The 10,000-nt window shown below is 35.2% G+C and overlaps 1 protein-coding gene and 1 long non-coding RNA gene across 5 annotated transcripts in view; one reads left to right on the plus strand and one right to left on the minus strand.

Moving 5' to 3' along the window:
* LOC144975976 (uncharacterized) overlaps positions 1-10,000 on the minus strand; it is a 90,578-nt gene that overhangs the window by 30,502 nt on the left and 50,076 nt on the right. The window contains exon 1 of one of the 4 annotated variants that reach the window (XM_078920221.1): positions 4,546-5,369. The exons of 2 other annotated variants lie outside the window; for them this stretch is intronic. The gene's annotated coding sequence lies outside the window, so the exon portion shown is untranslated. Of the gene's footprint in view, positions 1-4,545; positions 5,370-10,000 lie in introns of those variants that run through there. One more of the 4 variants, XM_078920223.1, reaches the window with a different exon arrangement.
* LOC144975978 (uncharacterized) overlaps positions 1-10,000 on the plus strand; it is an 88,230-nt gene that overhangs the window by 14,332 nt on the left and 63,898 nt on the right. The gene's annotated exons all lie outside the window — the stretch shown is intronic.

The raw sequence follows: 10,000 nt of genomic DNA on the forward strand, positions 1-10,000 counted from the left end.
AGTAAGCCAGTTGTAAAAAGTCTATATGTGACTCACCGTCCTAAAACGGTATTATGTCGGAGTTAGCTGGTTGTAAAAAGTCTATTTGTGACTCACCGTGTCCTAAAACGGTATTATGTCGGAGTTAGCTAGTTGTCAAAAGTCTATATGTGACTCACAGTCCTAAAACGGTATTATGTCGGAGTTAGCTAGTTGTCAAAAGTCTGTTTGTGACTCACCGTCCTAAAACGGTATTATGTCGGAGTTAGCTGGTTGTCAAAAGTCTATATGTGACTCACAGTCCTAAAACGGTATTTGTCGGAGTAAGCCAGTTGTAAAAAGTCTATTTGTGACTCACCGTCCTAAAACGGTATTATGTCGGAGTAAGCCAGTTGTAAAAAGTCTATATGTGACTCACCGTCCTAAAACGGTATTATGTCGGAGTTAGCTGGTTGTAAAAAGTCTATTTGTGACTCACCGTGTCCTAAAACGGTATTATGTCGGAGTTAGCTAGTTGTCAAAAGTCTATATGTGACTCACAGTCCTAAAACGGTATTATGTCGGAGTTAGCTAGTTGTCAAAAGTCTGTTTGTGACTCACCGTCCTAAAACGGTATTATGTCGGAGTTAGCTGGTTGTCAAAAGTCTATATTTGACTCACAGTCCTAAAACGGTATTATGTATTATATATACACACACACACATATATAATATATATATATATATATATATATATATATATAATATGTATATATATATATATATATATATATATATTACTAGCCAAATGTAGACCATCTAGACTATAAAATAAGATGCCATCATTCTGAAACCAGAAGAGCAATTACACAATGCATTATACAGTCCTCTGGATGAGTGGTTTTACACTTCCAATGTGATTAGAACCAGTTTTTTTACATCACACTTTCGTTCCCTGTCGGTTTTCCTATTGTCCGCTTGATTTGATTAAGGTAAAATGTGTCGTAAATCACTCCGATTAAGACTATCGTACTATCCGTGGGGTAAAATTTAGTGGGATTAAAGGCTTTTAAGAGTCGTAAATCAGGATCAAATGCCTATATCAACGTGTATACACTTGCAGGTCAGATAACCGAACGTAATTATGGACTGGATTTGACATCGATGTAATGGACAAATATTTTTCGTTGGTTTGAGAATTTTTCAAATATTATAACAATGAGCCCATAACAATCTTGGGTTATCAGACCTGCAAATAAGTACACGTCGGCACCTATGGATTTCATGGCAACTTTGAGCATTCAAATTTGGCACGAGTGTTAATCCTACAGAATTGCCGGATCTTTCCAAGAAATTTGGTACCACAAGTTAATAGCTTTGGGATTGCTCTCGCGACAATTCCTGATAAAAGATGAAATACATTGTCTTCAAACCGTGTTACGTTGGAATTAATGCAAAAATCGAATTTATCGTAACAAATGTGTCAGTGCATGACGTAATCAGTCGGAAGGTGAAAATTTTGGATTTGCATTGTTTAGCATTTTCTGAAAAAATATGCTCACCAGAGCATTTTAATCTTTATTTGAAGTAAATCGGGTGATTTTTCATAAAGTTATGGTCAGATGTATGAGAAATTTATCCCGCACCTTTTCTCAAATTTCATACTTTTTCAACTTGATCAGCTGTAAATAATATTTAGAAGTGAAATTAAGCTTTGATATTTCCCGAAGATGTACAAAAAGGGTTGATTTAATCATTTATGACAAGAACTCATTTTGGATAAAAATTGATCTTCTAACTAAACTTGGCAATATCTCAGTTCAAACCTTTTCACCATCCGACTGATTAAGTCATTCACTGTAACAAATACGAAATCTGCGATAAACTTTTGTGGTTTATTGAGTGAAATGAAACAGCTGCTAATAGTGGGGGGGGGGGGGGGGGGTGTCGGATTCATCCCGACATATACGACGTGTCACATATATCCCCTTAGTTTGTTTTTTTAAATTGTTGTTGTTTTTTTTAAATTTTGTTTTTCTTTTTTTTTAATTTGTAGTCTATTGAAGCCTGCCGAGTGCAAGATATACCGAAGATCAGAAGAAGATAGCGATCCGGAAGTACGTAAAGAGATAACGTTTACCATCCATGACTTGATGTAGGGAATGTTCCCTTCACATGCAATTCGACGCAAAAATCTAGCTTGTTGAAACTTTAAACTTTTAAAAATTAATTTAAATCAAATTCCCTTTAATCATCCCATAGGGGAAATAATTTGTCTTTAGGGTCTATTCCAAGGAGATACTGGAATAACCCGGGCGTCAGCCGAAATGCAGCGCCGCAAACTGAGCTTGGGCGTGGTGACTTGCTCAAGGCCACACAGCGCAGCAGGTATACGAACTGGCTGCCTTTCGAGTACGAAGCAAAGACCGGACCGCTGAGCCACGCCCCCCCCCCCCCTACTAGTCAAGAGAAAAAAATCCAACCAAGAAACAAATAAATTGACTCAATAAATAAATAGTTTATGCCTACGTGTACACTATATTTGCAGGTCTCCTCTTACCTATTACAATTTATGTAGCTTGGAATCAACTTTCATTTCCAATAAGTTTGCATGACTTAGGTACGCTCATGAAATTCTGAAATTGCGGCCAAATTTTCGTAATTCTACGATTTTTTTGGTAATAGTTGGCAGGTTTGAAGTACGTGTCGTTCTATACCAAATCAAATGTTTTTGTATCGTCATTTTTTGAAAACTCATTGAATCAAAACAGGTTACAAATTAGCTTCTACCCTCCCACGCAGACAGACAACTAATTGAAGCTCTTTGTCAATTATTGTAAAAGAACCAACAGTTATCCTCTATTTCCCTGTCAGACTGACATTCTGTCATTCCAATTCGAACTTGTTATTGTCCTTATCTTAACTTACCCACATGGGCATTTATATAGCGCAATATCGCAATATCCACTAAACATGCTCAAAGTGCTTTACAAGGGGTATCTGTAACTGCGATTCTGAAAATATCGGACGCGATGGCGTCTGATGATATTACAATATTTTTTCGATAGAGGCAATGCTGTTAACTGCCAGAAATTCGTTTTTCACCCGAGTATGGTGAGAGAATCTGAGCGAAGAGCCTTATCCAAGGACATAGCTTTGCACTACTTAGAGATTAGAGGGACTCGATATTGGAGAGCGACCGGTCCTTTAACTTTTCCAGTGCTGAGGCTATAATATTCGTATTACTCAATAGTCTCCAACAGTCGTAATGTCACTTCCTTCCAAATGACGTATGGTAACTTAGTAACACTGGCTCTAAACTATCGGAACAATGGCGGACGCCGTATGAAATATTTCCCCGGCGAGCTTAAACGCGTATCCAGAGGAAAAAACCCCCATCAATTTGATCATGTATTGACTTTTACACATTCTGATCACAAGGCATATGAAAAGGGAATGAAAAGTTATAGCCAGCATGAAGAATAAAACGTAATGATTTTCTTTGTTTAGAACCAAGATGGTCGCCGTTGGCGGGCGCATGACATCAGACTATTGAATCCAATTACACCCAAGGGCCAATTGAATGTTCTGATGAAAGAAATTATACCATTGGTTCAATTTATAGTACTTTTGTATAAAGTAGGAATGGATTACATTATTCTTTTTACCTTTTAAGACCGGCTGCACTCAGCGGTCATTGGCCAATAGAACGGATTCTGCTCTGGCCGCACAGTGCGGCCAATGGCGCTGTAAGTGTTAAAATTAACAATCTACCCTCATAATGATCAAATAACAATTCAAAATTGTTTAAAGTATCATGTAGTCTAGTGTCAAACTTTTATTTTCAATAAATTTTCATGACTTAGAGATCCTCATGCGATTCTAAAATTGGAGCCAAAATGTTATATTTATACAATTTTTTTTTTTCGTAAAAGTAAGCAAGTATGCATGCATAATATATAAAAGCAAAGTCGAACTTCTTTCATATCCAGCCCAGCCTTCAATTTTGAAGTCGTCTCCAGACATGACGTCCTCAGCCCTAAAATTACGCATCATCTTTGGGTTGTTTTTTTTTCAGTCTGAACCGAAAGTTTATATTTCGACATCATATTTTATGTCAAATAAAAGGTTTGGTAATATCCAAGCATATCTTGTAATAAAGTCCTTAAAATCCAAAGATGGTTAAGAGCTGAAGGGCTCTATTTTAAAATGGTTTTATACGTGAAGTATCTTTGAAAACCTTAAATTATAAAGCGCTCGCGGTTTTAGATTTCTAGGATTGGCAGGAAGGAAGCTGGTAAAACGAAATTACATGTGTGATCCTCTTATATCACAACTCTGTGGTGAAGAGAATAAAGACGACTCTTTTTTATCCATAAAAGGGCTTGGGGCGGGGGGGGGGGGGGGGTTAGCTTGGGGGGGGGGGGGGGGGGGATGTATTATCTACTAACCCCCCACCTCCGCCCCCCAACAAAAAAAGTAAAAACACGGACAAAATTTAAACACAAACAAACAACAAAACACCCAAAATCAAATAACCGAACGACACCAAATAAACAATCAAACAAACAAAAACAACAAGACTTACCGTCTTTATAATCTAATTTTCCCAGAAATACGATGCCAAGCAATCAAAAAAAAGAAGAATCAAACAATTGAAAAGTTCAGTCCGTCTTTGTTAATTGATAACCACCGTTGTATGGCTATAGTTTCCAATATTATTTATCTAAATGTGGTAGCACGAAGATCCAGTAATAACAAAAATGTTATTTTTTTTCCCTTTTCCTTGTTTACAGTATGATGTACTTCAAATGCTATGCTACATGAATCCAATTGGTTTAAAGCCGATTTAGTCAGCAAAATAATAAACTAGTAGTCTCTTTAACTCTCTTGTCAATGTTCTGAGCTCCGTTATCAAAGTTCCATGTTAAATACAACTGTTACAATCTGCCGATTACAATATCATTCACGATTCAACCGCATTGAAAATTGGAGCTTTAACTGAATTTTCCTAATTCTACATCCAACAAAAGATTGTCCAATTATATGTTCATTATTCAGATCCAATGTGTATTGTTCATTAAAAGTGTATCGCTTGGTTTTTATTTTTCGGTTAAAGATTTGCTTTGACAAGATAAAAACATGAAATTAGTTGAATTTCATAACTTTTTGAATGTTATAACTTGTCAAATATAATTCCAATAATCTCATTTCTTAACATAATTCATAACATAAAGGCACTATGTGGAAGATTTGGATTGCAATGATTTGTTTCAATTAAATGTGTCCCCATTTATAACACTTGCTAATTATATTTATATCTTATCAACCGCGCAGACGATTTGCCATTAATATCTCATGAAAGCTGATAACCCAGTCTGCGACCATTTGGCGATTCAGCGGCATCAGGATTGTTCCACTCCTCCTCCTCACCCTTCTCCTCCTTTTTTCGTCTATTCTCGCATCATCTCACTTTACGATACATCCCAGACTCACTCTTCACGTTAGCATCGCTGGCGTCATCCGGACACCAAAAACTAACAAGTACAGTGAGTGAGAGAGTAGTGCACTAGAGAGGATTCCCGTCACTTTCGTAAACTAAAGGCCTGATACTGACTAAAATATTACGTCACAAAAGAAGACGATTGTCACCAAACGCGGCTATGTGGTCTAGTGGTATGACACTCGCTTTCGGATGGGAAGGTCCTGGGTTCGAGCCTCCCTCAGCGCATAGTTGAGCCCTTGGAAAAGACTCTTTACTCACATTCTCTCACCATACTCAGGTGTAAAATGAATACCTGGTCGTTAAAAGCGTTGTCTATGTCTGAAAAAATTGTAATATCGCCTAACAGGCGTCATGTCTCGTTCTACTTGTTATGTGTTGCTGTTGGTAAGGGACCTCTTGTAAAGCGCTTTGAGCACTTTTAGTGGATATTGCGCTATATTAAAAAGCTCAATTTAAAGCTTAATAAAATAGAAAGTGTGCTGTTGCCAGAATTGCGCAAGAATGATTCCATTGGTTGAGCTATTGATTGCAACTCGTGATTAGTTTGTTTTGTTTTCTGTGGTCTTCGTCTTGTTTTATGACGAACTTTTAAAGTTAAAATCAGGCCATGAGTGTACGAAGGCAACGAGTTTGCCCTTAAAGATACGACCCCTAAAACAACAACAACAAAAAACACCCAAAAAAAACCCCACCAAAATCCTCACAAAAATAAACAATCAAAAAAAAAAAAAAATAAAAAATAAAAAAATAAAAAAACACCCAAAAAAGCACAACAGCAACAACAACGAAACACTTTTCTTAGCTAATTATGTCTGCGCCAATTTTTGGCATTGTGATATTTTGAAAGAGGGCATGTTTTTTATCAATAATACATTCAAAGATTGAAGTGAAATCTTCTGTTTTGTTAAAATTGAAATGCATTGTGCACTTTTCCCTGGAGTTAAGTTGTTTGGCCTTGGTTTTTTAGGGCGCGCCTCCAGAGTGATATATGCAACAACATTCGTATTGTTTTGTTTTGTTTTTGCGTGCACAATTTGCGTTTGATTCTGATGAATGGAAAGGGGCGGGGAAGGGGATGAGAATGCTGTTGGAAAAATCTTAACAAAGAGGCCATTCCATGTAAATTACATATCAAAAAGATAATTGTTGAGCATAAAAATTGATAAACGTTGTTATATCGGTGTGATTTAGATATTTGGGAAGGATTTACTAAGCAAATATACGAGACGCTGGTCAAATCAATATATTTTATTGATGAGAATACTCTCTCATTCACCATTCATCGTGTTTAGTCGACTAAGGCAAAACTTAAAACGGCCACATCATGTCTTTGTGTCTATTCATTCTATATTCCAGAGTCACCGCCTAGTGGAATCAAAAAAAAAAAAAACAACTGAAGTTGTTTCACATTCGTGTAAAAGTTTAATTTTCTTCAAAGTTAGTAAGATCGATATCCTTGTAAAAAAGTTGGCCCATTGGAATTCCAATTCGACCACTTGAAGGTCATTCAGAGGTCACTCAAATTCAAGGTCAGCTACATTTAACATTTACTTACGTCTACACTTTTGATAATAATAGACATTTTAGAAAAGGAAAGAAAACTTTATTTTCTGTTGACCAATTCACAGACAGTTTTGGGGAAATTCCTTTCAATTTGTATAAGCTATTGCCCTTGATTTGATTTATATTATGTGAGTTTTACTATTCATTATTCAGAGGAATGTTTTGCTTATCATGCTTTATTTAATACAAATCAAAGAATAAAATTTTCTTATTTGGATGTCTGTCATAAGCGTGTAAAGTATTACGACCACCCCGCACAGGAGAATAGGGTGAGTTGAGGTTCACGTTATAACATCCTTACCAAAGCTCACTGTCTCCTGTTATTCATGAATTGCCAAAGATTGTGGATGTTTAATTACACATATATATATATATATATATATATATATATATATATATATATATATATATATATATATATATCTCAAAGTCTCTTTGTGACTCTTTGTATGACAACAATACAAAAGTGAAGCCAATGAACACAACATTGATCTCGTAAAGATGAACATTTTCATCCACAAAAAGGGAGACATTGACAAAATCCCTTCCAACAAGTGGTGATCTGTTTCAGCACTTTGAAAGGAGTGTCTTTCAAGCGAGTATTTGGGCCACAGTCAATGAGTCATTGATGTCTTACCAAATCCAAATAATGCGAATGGAAGATAATGATAGTCTGATTCATGTTTTGACCACGTTGCTAGAAGCCAAAGGTGTCTTCCATATTAATAAAATGTTCCGCTTTCCGTTGCAAATGGACAAAGGTAACATTGAACTGCAGCCTGTTTTGTAAATGTCAATATGGCATCTCTCTTATACGAGATTTGAAATATTTGCCATTTCCTTCCCTACCTGTACATCATTTCTTTTTGAATCATTGTTACCAACCAATGATATCATGGTGTCTTAACTACTGAAGTCTGGTTCTTAAACAACATAAATTGTTTTAAATATGAAAACGGTATTTTGAATAACTCCGTCGAATTATATTTCGTTTAGTATATTTATGATTCATTAAATGATTATTCTGTTTAGAAACTTTTGCTGTAGGGGATATCATGCACATACAATCTCCCCTGAATAGATGGAGTATGTCATTAAAAAGCTCAGATCTAAGTCTAGTACTAGATAACAAATATATTTCACAACGAGTAAATGTGACGGTCTTCAATAAATTAAAAGAAAACAATTGTAGTATGGGTACGTATGGTTAAGGCATTTGACAAATAAATATAAATCAAGAGACTTCTCCAGAAAATCAAAAAGGCAAACATCTCTCACAGAATGTTAGTCAGGGTCATGAACTTCCTGACAAATTAAAGGGCCTGAGTATGAACAGGAAGTAGGACTGAGAAGCCGTAATTTACAAATCTTGTTAATCTCTTTAGTAGCTTCCATTTGTTGTCAACTAACAATTTGTTTTGTTAACAGTTTTTTACATAACCAAAGTTTTGTTGTTCTAAGAGTGCTATTTATTGTGAGTTCTATTTTTAGTAACATAATTCAATGGGCGATAACTCCATTAACCATGATCCGATTTATTTGCAATTTGGAAATAATGTTATTCTCTGTATGAGCTGTTCTTTGCTATCTTTAAAACTTGTAATTTCCTTAACAGTTTAAGTGATATTCCGGAAATTCGTTCTCTTTTTAGAAAGAAGACGTAAATGAAGGCCAATAACTCCTTGAAACGATGTATGAATTGAATTATTATTTTCTTAGGTGATATATTTGGATCCTATTAAAGATTTTATTTTATAAACAAACCTAAGTCATCTGATGTCTACAAATCGTTTAATTATATTTCAAAACAAAAATATTAAACACAACAATGCCTATTCACCAGTACTTATTCCACAGGCAGATCACAAACAAACTATATTCTATAATTAACCTTAGCCAAGTAGTGAATTATCAGGTAAACCAATGAATAGCATTTGACAAGAATGATAACTCACATCCTAGTAAACTAGGATGTGTAACTTCACAACATCAGATGACTACAATTATTTGCAAGTTATCAAATTCTTTATATTATGTGAGCTTTGAATTTAACCATAATTTCACATTGTTTGTCCTCTGTGTGACACCCGAAAGGTCAGATCAAAGTTCCAATCGGACAAAAGTGTTATTTCAGTCTGTTTATTTGGCTTATAAAGAAAGTTAAACTTTTACACGAATCTGGAAAAAGAATGGCCTTGGTAACCCTACTAATATCATTATTGTTGTCGGTTTGAATTAACAGTAATTTAGTCATTGAAGAGTGACAACTTGATGGATTATTAGGCTTACGTCAGAAGTATGATATGGTAGGTTGGTTCATATTTCATACACATCAGGAAGCAAGGTTTATGGTGGGCGGGGGGGGGGGGGGGGGGGCGTCATATTTGTTTTGATTGGCTCAAGTATAATTCCTTCCATACATAATATTTCAATAATTCAAGCAGTTCATTATGGACGAACGAATATTTGAGACGAGTCTGATTGTGCGTAATTTCGTCATTGACAGATGATAGATGACTGACATAACGTCATAGATATTATATGGCCAGGAGTTTAAATTCTACATTAAGATAGGGGATGGATAGAGAGATAGATAGAAAGAAAATGATTGATATAAATAGATAGATAGATAGATAGATAGATAGATAGATAGATAGATAGATGGATAGATAGATAGATAGATAGATAGATAGATAGATAGATAGATAGATAGATAGATTGATAGATAGATAGATAGATAGATAGATAGATAGATAGATAGATAGATAGATAGATAAACAGGTAGATAGATAGACAGATAAAGATATATAGATACAAAGATAGATATATTGCTAGATAGATTGATAGATAAAAAGATAGATAGATTGAAAGATAGATGGATAGTTAGATTGATAGAGTTAGGAATGACAATGTGAGATGGATAAATAGTGATACAGTGTGAGAAAAGAGTAAGATAGAGAGAGAAAGAAAGAGA

Source organism: Berghia stephanieae, chromosome 6, assembly GCF_034508935.2.
Source record: "Berghia stephanieae isolate SIO BIC M18660-M18661 chromosome 6, UCSD_Bste_1.3, whole genome shotgun sequence".
NCBI lineage: Eukaryota > Metazoa > Mollusca > Gastropoda > Nudibranchia > Aeolidiidae > Berghia > Berghia stephanieae.